At 42.6% G+C, this 16,819-nt stretch overlaps 1 long non-coding RNA gene across 1 annotated transcript; it reads right to left on the bottom strand.

Moving 5' to 3' along the window:
- Positions 1–7,331: 7,331 nt before the first annotated feature.
- Positions 7,332–13,309, bottom strand: LOC309537517. Its single transcript, XR_014221945.1, has 5 exons — positions 13,001–13,309; positions 11,914–12,006; positions 10,161–10,192; positions 8,764–8,811; positions 7,332–7,651 (listed from the first exon to the last, which is right to left on the bottom strand). It is a non-coding gene; the product is annotated as an uncharacterized lncRNA (long non-coding RNA).
- Positions 13,310–16,819: the final 3,510 nt, after the last annotated feature.

Below are 16,819 nucleotides of genomic sequence, written 5' to 3'. Positions count from 1 at the left end.
TAATTTATTTATACCCCACCCATCTGGCTGGGTTTCCCCAGCCACTCTAGGTGGCTTCCAACAGAATATTAAAAATGTGATAAAACATTAAACTTTAAAAACTTCCCTGTATAGGGCTGCCTTCAGATGTCTTCTAAAAATCAGACAGTTGTTTATTTCCTTGACATCTGATGGGAGAGCATTCCACAGGGATGCCGAGAAGGCCCTCCCTGTAACTTCGCTTCTTGCAATGAGGGAACTGCCAGAAGGCCCTCGGAGCTGGACCTAAGAGTCCAGGCTGAACAATGGGGGTGGAGATGCTCCTTCAGGTATACTGGGCTGAGGCCGTTTAGGGCTTTAAAGGTCAGCACCAACACTTTGAATTGTGCTCGGAAACATACTGGGAGCCAATGTAGGTCTTTCAGGACCAGAGTTATATGATCTTGGCCACTCCCAGTCACCAGTCTAGCTGCCACATTCTGGATTAGCCCCATATAGAGTGCATTGCAGTAGTCCAAGCAGGAGATAACCAGAGCATGCACCACTCTGGCGAGAGAGACCGCGGGCAGGTAAGGTCCCAGCCTGCATACCAGAGGGAGCTGGCATACAGCTGCCCTGGACACAGAATTGACCTGCAGCTCCATGGAAAGCTGTGAGTCCAAAATGACTCTCAGGCTGTGCTCCTGGTCCTTCAGGGGCACAGTTACCCCATTCAGGACCAGGGAGTCCTCCACACCAGCCCGCCCCCTGTCCCCCCAAAACAATACTTCTGTCCTGTCAGGATTCAACCTCAATCTGTAAGCTGCCATCCATCCTCCAACTGCCTCCAGACACTCACACAGTTTTCATCCCTCATTGTCCTCATTGCAACTAGGCTTATTTGTTTTATTTATTTATAAAAATATTTATATACTACTGCAGCATAAAGACATACCACAGTGGTTTACAACAATATAAAAACATAAAACCAAACAATAAATCACAGAAAGTTAAAAACTAGTTAAAAGCAAAAAGAAATTGAAAACAGACATACCCACACACCCCATTGTGTTGGATGTACTCTTAATTGCCTGCCTACACCTGGCAGAAAAGAAAAGTTTTCAGTGGGCATTTAAACATTGGCACAGAAGGCGCCCGCTAAATCGCGATTGGCAGGGTGTCCCACAGGACTGGGCCAACGACCCTGAAGACTCAATTTCCCATTGTTGTCAAACGAACCTCACCACAGAAGCCTGCCAGATCTCTAGCCCACCTCCTCTTTCCCTTATCTGCAGAGCTGGAAAGGATTCAGAAAAGGGCAACCAAAATGATCAAGGGATTGGAGCAGGTCCCTTGTGAGGAAAGGTTACAACCTTTGGGGCTCTTAATCTGAGAAACAAAGCGAGTAAGGGAGACGCGAGAGAGCGGCACAAAATTAAGCACGGCATGGAGAAAGCAGATAGGGAGACATTTCCCTCTCTCACAATACCAAGGACTTGGCAACACCCAATGAAGCCGGATACTGGAAGATTCGTGACAGACAAAATAAAGCACTTCTTCATGCAGCACACTGTGGAATTCGTTCCCACAAGATGTACTGATGGCCACCAACTTGGATGTCTTTAAAAGAGGGTTAGGCCAATTCATGAGGGAAGATAGGGCTATCAGTCATGATTGCTGTCTTCTATCTCCACTACTGGAGGCGGTATGTCTTTGGATACCAGTTTCCAGAAATCACAAGTGGGGAGGCCATTGTTCTCATATCCTGCTTGTGAGCAGCCACAACAAGAGCAGGATACTGGACTAGATGGGTCTTTGGTCTCATCCAAGAGGGCTCTTTTTATGTCCTCACCCCATATACAGCAAAAGTAGTTCCCTCTAGCTCTGCCTTTTCTTCTCTGTCTCCCTCCTTCCCCATACAACTGGTCCAGGCAGGGTGATGCCAGAATAGCCTTTCCATGCATATTTAAACATTCTGATCATTTTTCAGTTCTGTAATAAAATCAGACCTTGATTTTGCACCACGGCTGGGCAAAATTTGTGCTCTGCTACCATTCCCCATAAGTGGTCTGCAAGGCAAAGTCCCCATGGTACACTACAAGGCCCAAGATCTTGGAGATCACGTGTCCTTTTGTGACACGTGTACAGGTGTTTGCACGTGATCGACATGCTACCTGGATATAGCCCCATTAAAGTTTGCCTATGCAATTGCACCCAGGGATACATAGACTGTGGCTATTCACAAGTAGGATATGTTGCCTGTGTGAATCAGTTCCCACCCCACCAAGCCACCACTCTGAATTAGAGTACCCTTCTCCATCATTATAAGAGCCAAGTGTGTGTATTAGCCGAACACTGCGAGACTAGTATTGACCTAGTAGCCTGGCAGCAATTTATTTCGGTTTGCTGTTGTGGTTTATGGTTTTATGTTTTTCTCTTGCTTGGTTATGACAGCCTGTCAATAAAATGAGCAGTACAAAATATATTCAAACCCGGTGTTCATTGATGTTTTATGGAAGTCCCAGGGCACCCCCTAACATATGCTTCTGTCATCTCTTCCTGAAAAGCTCCGTGTTCTGGTATTTAAAATACTGTTTGACTTATCCAGCGGCTGCCTGGGTCCTGAGAGCTTCACTGCTGTTATCCTACAGGGCTTCAAAAGAGGTAAAAGAAACGTACATCTTGTTTACAGCTCTTCCATACAAGGTTTGATAGTAGCTTGCATATCAATGACATCGAGGTTCTGATTCAGCCAACATTAAGCACTGATCTCAGCTGGAACTTCCAAAGACCTTCATTTTGACTGGATTCTGCCCCTATGGTCTCGGGATTTTATTTGTTACATTCATATACTGCTTTTATCAAATAAGACTACTAGAGGTGGCCAGAAGCAGCTTGCTAAATGGAGAACTACATTCACTGCCCAGCAGGTTGGTCACTGCTGTTTACCAGGTGGAAGAGGGGTGAGGCAGTGGGGTAGTTGGGGGATGGAAACATACCAGCAGAGGCAATCCAGTGCTTGTGCAAGTATGCCTGATCCATGCTAACCCCCTTACTGACTCTCCTCCTCCCAGGAGGCAACAGGGACCCACCAGCTGGGGACCTGGCATAGCAGCTTTGCCACACCCAGCAAGACACTTCTGGGGGTGGCTTTTACTACCTTTTCCTCCAGTGTGGCTGCAAGGAGAAGTATAGGCGCTTCGTCTTCCATGTTTGATTGACTGTAGCTTGTCATGTCATCCAAACCTGAACAAACAAGTTAATCTTAACTATGACTAGTGGAAACAAGCCAACTTCAAGCCATAATTTCTGAAGTTGGCTTGTTTACACCAGCCATAGTTAAGATTAACCACAGTTTAGGCTCTGAACAACACGCTAAACTGTGGTCAATCTAAACCAGAAGCATAAGCTTTAGATCTCCTCCTTGCAAGAGAGCCAGAAAGAGGAGGGGGGAAGCACATGAGCCTAGGAAAAGGCTGGGCTACTTCTTTGAATGCTAAACTATGGTTTGATGTTACATCTGAACGCAGTCATTGAGTTTCTAGGTAGTCTTCCATCCAGGCAATGTCCAGACCAGACCTGCTTAGCTTCAGTGACGTTTCATCCCTGAACCAGAAATGGCTTTTCTAGGTTGCAAGCAAAAACAATTATGCATGTAAACCAGAAAACTAATAGGGCCACAGCCCCTCTCCTCAGGCTACACCCCTCACTAGTAGTTTCACACCTCCCTTGAGTGTTTTTGTCTGGCTGATATGTATCCTTGAACTCTGATGACACCTCTTGCCTGGATCATGGAGAGGGATATTTGAGTGTGTGTAGAAACTTGACTACTGTGCAAAAGTTTGTATTTAAATTCATTGCTCTTTCCCGGCCAAGTCACTGGCATGTAGCCTCCCAAAAGTATGTGCATAGAAGTATGTGCATAGAAGAATGAGGCCCTTGGGCTGAAAAAGGTTCCTCACCTCTGTCCTAGACCATTCTATTGGTGCAATGGGTCAGTGTGTCTGGCTGTTAACTGGAAGGTTGGCGGTTCGAGCCCACCCAGGGCCGGCTGTGGATGGGATTCCTGCATTGCAGGGGGTTGGACTAGATGACTCCAACTCTACAGCTCTATGATTCTATTATCTTAACATTCTCCAGTGAAGTGCTGGAAAAAATCTGAATGCGAGTGAGGCATTAATCTGAATTATGCAGTTTACCGCCTCCTGTTTGAAATTTATCATAAGGCTGAGCGAAGATTCAGTTGCATAAGGCAAGGCTCTGTAAACCCCTGGGAAAAAATGCATCACTGTGTATTAAAATGCTAATGTTGTGCTTTGTTCTTTGGAAAGTAACATTTAGATTTTTCCAAAGTAATAAAAAGATTCGATATATTATTCAAGAAGTCAAAAACACTTAACTTTATTGTGTGCTGAAGAGCAAGGGGTATTCATTTTCTTGATAGTTACACTTTCCTTTCTTGCTATACCTGAAATGGTTCTTGGACTGTGACGGGGAAAGAAGAAAAATCAATGAACAGATTAAGGTTTGAGTCTACAATCAAAAATCTTTAGTCAAGATGAACCATCAAATATTTCACTCAAATATTGTACATACGCTTCTCCCGGGTGGGAGGGGAACAGGGTTAGAGTTAGGGTCATCCTGTTTTTCCTTGTGAGAAGTGTATGTACCTTAACATATTTGAGTGAAATGCTTGATGGCTCATCTTGGCTAAAGAATTTATCATGGCAAATGCAACGGCAAAGGGGTGGGGAAACCACTTTATTGGCCAGAAAAGCACCAGAAGAGCCAGGAGTTGAATGTTATCACTCTCTCAAAAGACAGTTGATAAAACAGACTGAATTTAAAAAGACTGAGCGATTACAGCTCATTTTTGCCTACCAGTGCGCCATCTTCAGGGTTTGGCATCATCTTTACTATTAATAATAGTCAAATTTCTACACTGCCCTTCATCTGAATGTGGTTTACAATATAAAATCACAAAAATACATAACAAAGGCAATAACCCCTGAACAGTATTATCATTTATTAAATTATATTTATATATTCATACTTGTTGGTTTTTTGTCTTTCTGTATCTTCACTGATGTAGTTTACTCTATATAGCCTTTTCCTGTTCCAGGTCTTGTAATTATTTATGCTTTAGTTTCTAGGGACTCTCATTGTTTATATTGAGTCTGACCATTGGTCCATCTAACTCAGTACTGTCTACACAGACTGGCAGTGGCTCTCCAGGGTTTCAGGCAGGAGTCTCTCCCAGTCCTACCTGGAGATGCCAGGGATTGAACCTAGGATCTTCTGCATGCAAAGCAAATGCTTTACACCACTGGGCTGTATCTCTTTCCCCACATAGCTTGATGAGCTCTTCACCTTCTCCTACCCTGTGTGAAACATAATAAAAAAATAAAAACTAGCTCTATCTTACGCAAATGCCTATCCAATTTGCTCACTGCAGAAAGGGGTGGACTGAGAGACATCAGTTTTTATTATATATACAATGAGCAAAGAGTTATCCATGCTACACAGGAGTCAATCTGCTGTCATCAATCAATTCTTGCCTATGTATTGTCTCATCCAGTTAATTGAAGTCCATGACTATTTCTAAGAAAAAAAACTATTAAAAACTAAATGTCATCCTTGGGGTGAGGTTAGGCCTGGATAATTATCTGCAGATAGGATATGAATCTGGCTTAATTTTGTTGTACTTAAAATTAATTACTGATTAAGGTGGTGGTGAGGAACAGGCAGAAGAAAAGAAGTCCTAAAGTGATCATTAAGATACTTTAGTAATGAACCAAAGATCATTATTTTAAACCAATTATTTTTATTGCATTGTGGAATTTCCTTGAACCAGTCCTGATCATCATTCTTCTAATTTGCCTAGCGCAGGATCAGAAACTTTTCACAAAGGTGCTAAGGAATTTAATAAAGCTGAACTGCCCAAGTGCCCCTAAATTTTTCCCATGTGTATTTTTCTCTGACATAAATAGCAATGGATAGATAGGCTACTGGATCAGTGAGTTTGGCATATTTCCAAAGGAAACTACAAGGTGATTGTCAGCCATCTTGATCCTGTGGTTGACACTAAACAGTCCCATTTGCTCATTCAGACCATTTCACCAAACATAGGAAGCTGGCTCAGTATCAAACCATTGGGCCATCGAGTTCACTGGTCTTCAGCTCGTGGGTCTGGACCCACTAGTAATTCATGGCCACATCCAAGATGGGCTGCAACAGGATGCAAATATATGGTAAAAGATTAAGAAATAGGTCCCCAAATTTATCTTTGGGTTAAAAGTGGGTCCTGGGTCTGAAAGGGTTAAAGTTCCTGCTCTAACTGAATACTGTTTGCACTGACTGGCAGCCACTCTCTATGGTGTCAGGTCCTGGCTGGATGACAAGGAGTGGTGGGAAGTGCCAGCCAGGGAAACCCCAAGGGAAATCCCAGAGGAGGAAGGCTCAGAGTCTGTGGATGGGACAACTGAGGAGAGGTCAGAGGGGAAAGCTTGGGACAAGATGCTGGATACTGATGGGACAACAGGGTTTAGTGAACAGGAGGAACCTGGGACAGGGAGCAGTTCAGACTCCAAGGCTGAAGCAGAGGAGGGAGGTCAAGAGACTGCCTCTCCAGCTGCAACAAGTTCACCTCCCCGCTGGTCTTCAGGAACATGCAGGATAATGAGGGCAGAACAGAGACCAGATATGCGCAGATGCAATTTGAGACTGTTTGGGAAACATCTGGGAGAGGAGGAGCCTTATGAGGTGTGGAAGGCAGGGAGCTTCAGTCATGGCAACTGCTGCATAGGGGCAAGACCTGCCTGGAAGTGTCACTGAGGTGTATGCCTTTTCCTTGAATAAATAGTTAACTTCGCTGGCAACTGACTGTCTCTTCATTCTGACCTGCATCTGACTCCAGCCTTGACACATGGTATCCGACCAATGTCTGTCCCAGGGATTGAACCTGGGACCTCCTGCATGCAAACATATGCTCTACCACTGAGCCATGGTCCTTCCCTTGGGTAGATCTGGATAACAATGCATACCTGTCTATGCTGAGCATTTTGGAATTACAAGGTGGAACGATAATACTAATGGAACTTTTAATAAAATGGATCTGCACAATAAGAGGGAGAGAGAGAGAGAGAGAGAATCATTTCTCTCTCTTCATCTCTCTCTCGAGGCATCACAACTGTCAGAGGGCGGAACAATTCCTAACTTCATGCTCTGTGGTTTCAGACAAAAGACAACAAGATATTAGCCTCCGTACTGAATGAAGGGAAAAAAAATTTGCCCAGTGTGGCATTGAGATCAGTACTGTAAGACATTCTTAGAGGTTAGCATGAATATATTGTTAGAAGGTATGCAATAAGGCAGAGGAAGCCAAGACAGAAAGGAGATATGTGGGGTTGGGGTGGGGGGAATCAATTGCAATCCTTGTGGCACCAGACAATCAAAACTAATATCCTGTATGATCTCACATACGAGGCACAGCATTAAAAACTGGAAATATCATTTTGCAAGACGCCCATTAAAGACACAAACACGGGGGTCATCAAGGGCTAATCTGATTGACCCTTTCTGTGGTCATCAGCCTCATCTTTCAATGAATTGCAAAGCCTGGGAAATGAATTTCTCTTTGGGCTTCAAAGAAGGCTCTTCAAACAGCCAGCAGGAACAGCACGGCAGATCTGTTCTGGAGAGAGAGAAGTCGGGATCACTAGACTTGCATTTTTACACACACCCCTGTACTTTCCCAGCTGCCAGACCCATTTGCGTGAACAATGTTTGAAGCAAACTACCAGCCCCAGATCAAGTACGCTCAGTGTCAATGCATGACTAGTTAAGGCAGACAAGCCTTGTCTGTCACCTGAACTCCACAGAGGGATTAGGAGACTCATGCTGCAAAATGAGAGAGAGGACTAGCTAGATAATTGGAGTGTTTCAAAGCTTCTAGCATGCATCTGTGCAGACTTGGGCTCTTTGGTGTTCTAGTTACACTACATATGACTGTCCCACAAAGAGAGTCCAAGCTTGGCATTCAGTCTTCCAACTGGATCACGTCTTTGTTCAATTGCACGCTGTGCCCTGTCTTGGATCCTCCCCTTGCCAGGGACATAGAAGTTACTCTACCTGCCAGCCCTTGAGTCTGTAGGTGCAGCTTCTGAATGCCAGGTCAGTTTTAAATAAGAGTTTCCTGGGTCATGATTTTATCTTGGATGAGCTGACCTGGCTTGCATTACCAAGACCTGGGTGTGGGGACAGGGAAGGGTTTATATTTACCAGTTATGCCCACCTGAGTTTTTTATGCAGTGCAAGAGCAGACCTGAGAGGTCATGGAGGAAATTCAACCTTTTGCTTCCTGTTCAACTGGTCCAGGTGTGGAGTATTGGGGGTTTGGGGATTAGGGATTCTTTTGGGCTGCACATTAATTCCTGACACATTCAGCCTCCAAGCCTGAGGTACCTCACCCCTGACTTTGAATGAACATCCAGAGGGGAAACGAGATCTGGAGTCTCTAGTCCATTCCATCCATATTTTTCTGTCTTCCCGTAACATCTGGTGTTGTTCCGAAAGCTCTCCATGCTTTTCTTCCTTTGTGAAAGAGGCACCCATTTTCCCGCCTCATTCACAGGACAGCTCAGAATTTCTCCAGTGTTGTGTTGGATACAGAGTTTTGAGCATAATTTATCATTGCCGGGTGGCTAAGGATGGCATGTATTTTGTCTAAGCATGTCACCAGTGTTTTGCAGCCTGCTTGGCTGCCTACACTTCCTGATCTAAAAAAAGCCTTGTGGGAGGAGTTACCTCATAATGTCTTCTTCTGGGCTTTAATTGAAGGAACACCCAAGAAGGCTGCTGAGAAGGAAGGGGGATGGAGAGAGAGAGAGAGAGAGAGAGAGAGAGAGAGAGAGAGAGAGAAGATTGCAAATCAGGAGCAGCAAAACAGTTACCCACAATATTCTGTCCTAATCTATGTTCTTTTCCATACACCTCAATTTGAGGGAGGGGAAGGGGGAAGTAGATATCAGATGTGACAACTGTATGTTTTTCCCCAGATATCTGACTGTTCATTTTGACTTGGAAGGGCTACAGCACCTTTCAAAAGTTTTCGCCTTCCATTTCTGAGGAACTTTATCCTTGTGGCATGGATGTCACTTTTCACAGTGCTCAAACCAGCTTCTGCAATTTTCACATAACGGCAGTTGTTGACAGGTTGTTAGGGCTGACAGTGAATATGTTTGAAAAACTGTCAAGCTGGTGAATATATATATATATATATATATATATATATATATATATATATATGAGAGGGAGCCTCCTCTAACATTTGTAACAGCATGTTAAAACTCAAAGTATAGTCTTGGAACATGCAGACCTACTTCCAGTCACACTGCATGCCCTCCAACGACAGCTGACATAAATATATGATCCTTCAAAATTAGTGTCAGGTTGTCACTATAAAAAGGTCAAGACCACAAAACCCCATTTATCTGAATGAGACTGATTTGGCCATTTAAACGCTCACTTGCAGCAATTCCACATTGCACACTTGAATTTTGGGCTCAGTTGAGATCTGTAGGTTTTTAATAAGCCGAATACACATGCTAACCATGCTGAACCCCTGGCCATTCAGGCATGCTGAATTCAAACACAGACTTTCCATCCAAAGGCATTCCTTTGCTTTGCACTGATCCAGGAAGCTTCCAACCATGGACCAAGGCAACCAGAAGACGGAAAAGTGAGAAGCAGTCTTTTTTGAAATCCCCACAGGCTTTGCCTATGGAGCTCAGTTCTTAATGAGATCTTAAGCAGCCCAGTCTGACAAAAATAATTATTGCATATTTGCATGAGTGACTTCCATCCAAATAGGGTTGCTAGGTGTAGATTCTGGCTAGGGAATGGACAATTCATTGTATAGTCCACTCTCTTTATGGAACTACATGATCTCTTTCAGAAAATAGCCAGTCTGGAATTGAATGCCTTAAAGATCTTGGAGGCTTTTTTGTACATTATAAACAAACAACAATAGATGGAGAATGGCTTAGGTACCATTTTTCTAAATGTTGAGTGCACATACCTCTTCCATTCTTGTACGTCTTAGGATTTGAATAGGCTCAGGAAAGCAAAGACCAAAGACAGTTTTGAAACTTTATGGCACATGTTTATTCAGTACACTGGAAAGAACAATGTTGTTCCCTTACCATCAGCTACTCACAGCTCACTCTGGGACAATCTGTTAAGAGACAGATTAGAAAACATCTAACTGATGCAATCAATTCTAAACTACTTACAAACTTACTTAATGTTTGACTGTATTATTTATATTGCATATGCAAGAAGAAGTTTAAAGGTGGGGAGAGATAGCCTGCTTTTTGTTTTTTTTAAAAAAAACCTTTTCTGAATAGGTCCAGGGTAAAATTTTCTGACAGTTACTGGTAAATACCAGTAATTTCTGAGGCAGCTGATTGCTCCAGTAAATATTATCCCAAAGTCATTTCCATTTCCATTCCCTAGCAAAGAACATTTCCCATGGTATAAATGTCAAAAAGCACATTATTTATGGCACAAAGACTTTTGATAAGTTCTGCTGTGCCTTAATTTTGTGAATAACCAGTAAATGTTAACATTTACCAAATTTCTGATATATACACAATTTTTTAAAAAGGTACTTTGACATCTACAACAGAGCTGGAAAGCAAAAAAGATGTCTCTGTATTGCATAGGTTTTCAAATAATACTGTAGAGAGTATCCCCTAAGCCTTATCGAACAAGTAACAGAGTGAAATTCTCCAGGAACAAAAAAAGTCTGGACGTGTTTTATGTGCTACACTAGGTCCCAGCAGATGCTCATGCAATGTTTGCCACCAATTCAAGAGGCAACAGAAACAAGGTCAGTGTGCTTTGTTAACAAAAACCTAGACAATTCCACTCAGGTGTGCTGGTTCCTAAATGAATGCATGGATCTTTTTTCCACATGCTGTTATATTTCTTTTGTAACCACAGTAGTGAGAGGCACGTTCTTGAACTTTCCTTGACTCCATGGAAGTATTCTGAACTTCAGGGAATAGCTTAGAGAAATTCAAGATTTTGATAAAAATCTTATTCTTTGAAACCTAAGTAATGGCCGTTCTGCCAAACTGCCCCTCCTAAACTCATTAAAACACTGTACATTTTGCCAAGACAAGGATTTCAGCCATTAAAAATCTGCCCGGTAGTTTCAATATCAGAGTTGGAAATAAAATGAGATCAGCTGCAATGATTGGATTCATTGCCCCATATCAAAGAATGGAAAATTAAAAACAAGTCAATTAAAATTAGAGTTGTGTCAAATATATACCACTGGGTAGCAACTTCAGTTATGAAATGAAACCCTACAGGAAACAAGTGGGGTGCAGAAATGCATTAAACATTCACAGGAAAGGAGTGCTGCTTACCTTCCTTAGCTTACAAGGCGGCAACAGGTTTCCAGTATTTTCCCCTTGTATTTTTAACGTTAAGTCACTTTAGGCCATTTTTGTGAGGAAGGCAATGAGGAAGGCAACTAATAAATATAATGAATAACAATAGAAATAATAGCTGCACATGAAGCTACTTGGGAGGTGGTGTAAATGTGTACAAGCACATTGCCTGGATCAAGGCCTGCCTGAGAGCCAGGAAGGGATGGAGCCTGCAGCTCCTATTTAAGTTCTCAACATGAGGCGCTTCACTGCTGAATCAAAAGCTGTTTGAATGCAGGGTAAAGAACCTTGGGCCTGAGGGACAAATGCAGCCTCCAGGTCCCTCTATCTAGCCCTCAGGACTCTCCCTGGGTCACACCCTGTAATGCATCCTTGAAGGCTGATAATGTATTTTGCTTTTCTAGATAGGGGGTAGAGATGAGCATATGACTGCACAGAGAGACTAACTTACTGCACCAAAGGTAAAATTTACATTTGTTGCTCTACCCACTTTTACCTCTGACTGTCACCCCTGGAGGGTTGCCTGGAAGGGACCAAAAAAGGTTCCCCAGCCATGTCTTAGAGCTCCACGTTCCACTGCAGACCCTTCCTGAAACCAAGGAAACAGACAAGCCTTCAGCATCTTGACTGAATGTTGTTGGTTCCATGGCTAGCAAGATGCTGTTATGCAGGCCCCATTCATTACAATGCATTTTAGGTAGATGAATCACCAACCAAGGTTAGATTCAATGTTCTTCTTGCATCAAACACACCCCATATTCTTGTGCTATTTTGAACTGACCCTCCACCCACCCACAACACGTTCATTATTAAGAGCATTTCTAAGAGATACTCATATCAGCCCAAGTCATTTTGTTGCCATTAACATGTAACTTGTGATCCAATAAACGTCACAGTGAGTTTCATTTAATTAAAATCATAAATATTATTCGGTAATGCAGATTGACGTTTATACCTTCATTTACGTGACGTGGGATTTATGGCTATGGCTTTATTTGATGGAGGACCACAAATAACGCCCATTAAACTGCCACGGGATGGACAAGAGATCACATTAATGGAATTAGACAAGGCAAGGTACTGATCTATGCAGCTCTCTTGCTTTAAGAAAGAAAGCCAGATCCTGCCTAAAACCAGATGTTTTCTTTGGCTGCTGTAAAAGTTTGCTACATATTCACCGGCAGTTTGACACTAGCTATGCTGAAGTGGAACAGAACACAGCACCAGGGACAGGGCTTTTCCATGCACATCCCCAAAAAATTACATCTTCAAGTTCATTCCACTATTGTTATCTCAAAAGCATTTGTATAGATCTATTTCATAACTTTTTTTTTAAGTTTAGCATTAAATAGGATCTATGTGAGCTTTACTTCTGACTTTTGAAGAAAAATGTAAAAAAAAATCCTATTGGAAGATAGACCTCATATTTTCCCCCTTATCTTCAATTGAGGAAGACCCAGAAAATGAAGCTAACCATAGCTTTGCACACATATAAAGTCTTAATTTTATTTGGAGTTGGCAGATTATAATCAAAAGAGACAAAGGAAGCAAAGTTATTTCTCTGGGGAAGGTTTGAATCTTACCTCTCCAAGCGAATTCTCACCCCGCCAAGTCTGTCCCACCTGTGTAATGTACAGAAGGGTAGCTTGTTGCTCTTCCACAGCATTAACAAAATCTCCTGCTCTGGTTTCTGTCCTTGCAGTATTGTTGAAAGACAGATCTAGTCTCTCTGTCTCTCTTGCAGAGAGTAAACAGCACATAGACAGATGACGATGAGAGGTGAACTCAAATTTGCCTCGTGGGCAAATTATCTTACTGGATGCCATTGCAGAGTTAAGAAAAACACTGTGGGAATGAGCAAGCCTCTTCAACCATTATATTAATTGCCTTGGATTCATTGGCACCCCAGGAACTGAGTTTGTCCTGCTCAGAGATTCTGAGAGAGTAAGCTGTGTTAGTCCATTACAGCAAAACCAACAAAACAAAAACACAGGGACCAAAAGTTGACTCATTTGTTGTTAAGCAAAGACTCCTTCATCAGACACATGAAGTGCATAAAGAAATAAAGAGAAGGGATAATGATTTGTTTCTTCATTTATTTGTTAAATTTATATCTCACCCTTCCCTCCCCGCAAAGGAGCCCCAGGTGGTAAGCACACAAATGATAAAGCGATGAAAACATCTAAAAGCTATTCGAGTACACTTGCAGACTGGGAAAGATCTCCACTTGAAAGGCTTGGTGAAAGAGGAAGGTCAGTAGGTGCTGAAAAGGCAAAGAGCTGGCACCAGTCCAATATTCAAGAGGGGGAAATTTCAAAGGGGCTTTTGACTTGTAGCTCAGTCTCCTAGACATTGTGCAACAGACAGTAGGTGTCATAATATCCACCTGGATATTTATAGGTTCCAGCAAGGATCATTGGGTTTGCAAATTAAGGGTTAATTCTGTTATCGGGAAGTCAGCTTACCAAGGGGCAAGTGTTGCTTCGCAGCAAGGGAGTGTGTTGTGATGTGTACTGAGGTAGCATGTGCTCTGTGTACGTTTGGTTGAATGCCTTCCTGTTACGTAGAACTGACTTAAGAAAGACAAAACCGCTCTCTTCCTTTCTCCTCAAATTCTACACTGTTTTTGTTCAGCTTGCTCAGTAAAATGCTGTCAGGACTTTTCTCTCTGGACTACCATAGTTTGCCATGAAATGGGTTTACTTATAATGTGTAGTTTAGTGGCCCAGACTCACTTCATCTCTGGAAGCCACTTTATCCCTTAAATGGAGGAGGGTCATATTGCCCCAACTTGCCAGCAAGCCTCCAGACTGCTTTTGAGTCAAATCCACCTGTCAGTCTGGTTCCTGACAGTTATATCTGGAGGCCAAGGATACTGTTACTGGACTAGTCAGGCTCTGGGAGGGGGAAAAAGTTGCTTTGAATAAACCAAATACACTATAGTCAGCTACATACTAAGACTTAATGAGACCTAGGAATTGCTTGAGGTTCAGTTTACCTTGCTTTAAATAAACATGGCCTATCAAGAATGCGATGGACCTGCAGTAGCCCCATCAAGGGACCTCCTTTCCTCTGCCATTCCTCGCAGATGAGCTACAAATCTACAAGAACTTGTTTGCACCACGACTGCACAGCACCGCTCTGACTTAAATTAGCAACTGTGTGGGCCCCTTGCAACGCATATCAGAAACCAGCTGTGGAAGGAGCTGTCACGTTCTTGTCAGTGGAAGTTTTCTGTCCAAAAAGCTTTCGTCATCCCTCCTTCCTCAAGTCACCAAGTGTCAGTTGAAGAGACAGCTGAAGTCACTTGCAATGAATGGTCTCCAATCAGAGCTCACTGCCCTTGTCACAGAAAGTCTCACCCCGCAGCTAAAACTGTCACTGATCATGTTTAGATATGTACACTGAGGTATCAGATTAGAAGCGAGTATTCACGAGATGGGAGTTTAAAAGAGGCCAAGTTACAAGTAAAAAATCTTAATAGGGGAGAAGTGAGGGCTTAAAGGGGTCTCTTTTCTTTCCCAAATCCAATTTATATTTTGCATCAATAGCTGATATATACACGCACACGCACACACTTCCATTTCCTTTTATTAAAAGCACATTTCCGCAAAACAAGTTCAGAACTTTCATGGAGTCTGCAAAATAGATATACACTACTAACATTGTGGTAGACACCAACCCAAATGTTGCTGCTTCATTAAAATCTGGGGGAGATAACCCTGAAGGGTATATAATGAACCTCAACATTAGTAACTCAAAATGTCAGGCATATGTGCTCTTGCTGTGTGTGTTATCTTTTTTTAAGGAAAACTGTTTAAACTTAGTGTATTTTTAAATGAGGAAGTAAGATAAAATTAGCAAAGGCATTTTGAATCTTCTCTTCACCTTAAATGCTAATACAGGACACAATTTGACACAATCAACTCTTGCCAAGGGCCATCTTTTCTTCCCCAGTGGGGGGTTCATGGAAAGCTCTTGCACGAATATTATTAAAATGAATGTGTAGGGGGTTTTTGGCAGGACAAAGCCTTGAACATGGAGTGCATGCCTAAAGTAGGGAGTTTATATTCAACTGTGCAAATAGGAACATTTTCTAAAATATTGGGTGAGGATTTTGAGGTGCAGATGATCAAATGCAGATTTAATATTTGAGAACTGAAGGGATAGTTCAACTGCCATCAGAACTTCCTTACATTGCTCCTTCCCCAATACACACACCTCAAAAAAAAAAAATTGAAATCAAATTTGGATTCTCTTGCTGCAAAATTTTCTTGATATGAAGTTCTGCTTCCAGATTAAGGGTGATGTTTAAAAGTAGCAAGAGGAGATATGGAAACAGCCATGCAGTAGAGCAGGCATGTCCAACTTCCAAGCGACTGCGATCTACTCCCAGTATAAAAAAAACTGGCAGTGATCTACCCATTGCCAAGAGTTGTCGAGCTTTTTTGGGGGGCAGTCACCAAATTTGGGGGGGTGGACCCACGATCGACTACACGCACCCCCACGATCAACTGGTAGATAGCGATCAACTTGTTGGACATGCCTGCAGTAGAGCATATAAAAGATTCATGATCGAATCCTATTTTAATCTCCAGTTTTAGATTCACAGGGAATCTCTGGTACAAGTATCTTCATTTTGCCCTGAAAAGAAAGGGAAAATGGTGACTTGGCAAGGGTGGGGTAGGAGTGTTCCCCTTGGCAACTGTGCTAGTCCCTCTGAAGCACACCAACAAATACTGTAATGGGAGCAAGAACTAATGTGATTTAGAAATGCTTGAAGGTAGGGGGAATCAGTTCTGGGTGATACTAGCAAGGAAAGGAAGCTAAGAAGAGCTGACTAGCTCCAAGTTTTGTATATCATTTGGTAGCAGCACACAAATAAGTAAAGTTTGTTTCTTGTAATCCAGTCTCTGTGGCTCATTTGTAATCTTGCAAATATTATGAATGACACTTAAACTCTCTTCCTCCATAATTATTAAATCCTTTGTGGTAGATGGTGAGACTTACTTTCTATGAAGCGGGGGGGGGGCTCCCAGGCCTCTCTGTCTGGCCCCCAGAAGTCTCCCCACACCACACCTGCTCCCTAGAAGGAAGTGCCTCAGCTATTATTGCACTTGCCATCTGCTGTCCATGTCTGCCTTGGAGATAAGGCCAACTAAGTTAGTTCTTGGTATGAGCTTTCGTGTGCATGCACACTTCTTCAGATACACACTTCTTCAGATACTTCATGTGCATGCACACGAAAGCTCATACCAAGAACTAACTTAGTTGGTCTTTAAGGTGCTACTGGAAGGAATTTTTTTATTTAGACTATGGCAGACCAACACGGCTACCTATCTACTATTGGAGATAAGGGAGAATGTCCTTTCTAAAATGGCAGCCATCTGGCACCTTGTGGT

Source organism: Podarcis vaucheri (assembly GCF_965113315.1).
Source record: "Podarcis vaucheri genome assembly, chromosome: 7".
Lineage (NCBI taxonomy): Eukaryota > Metazoa > Chordata > Lepidosauria > Squamata > Lacertidae > Podarcis > Podarcis vaucheri.
The sequence above is the reverse complement of the archived record's forward strand: the minus strand, read 5'-3'. Positions and strand labels throughout refer to the sequence as shown.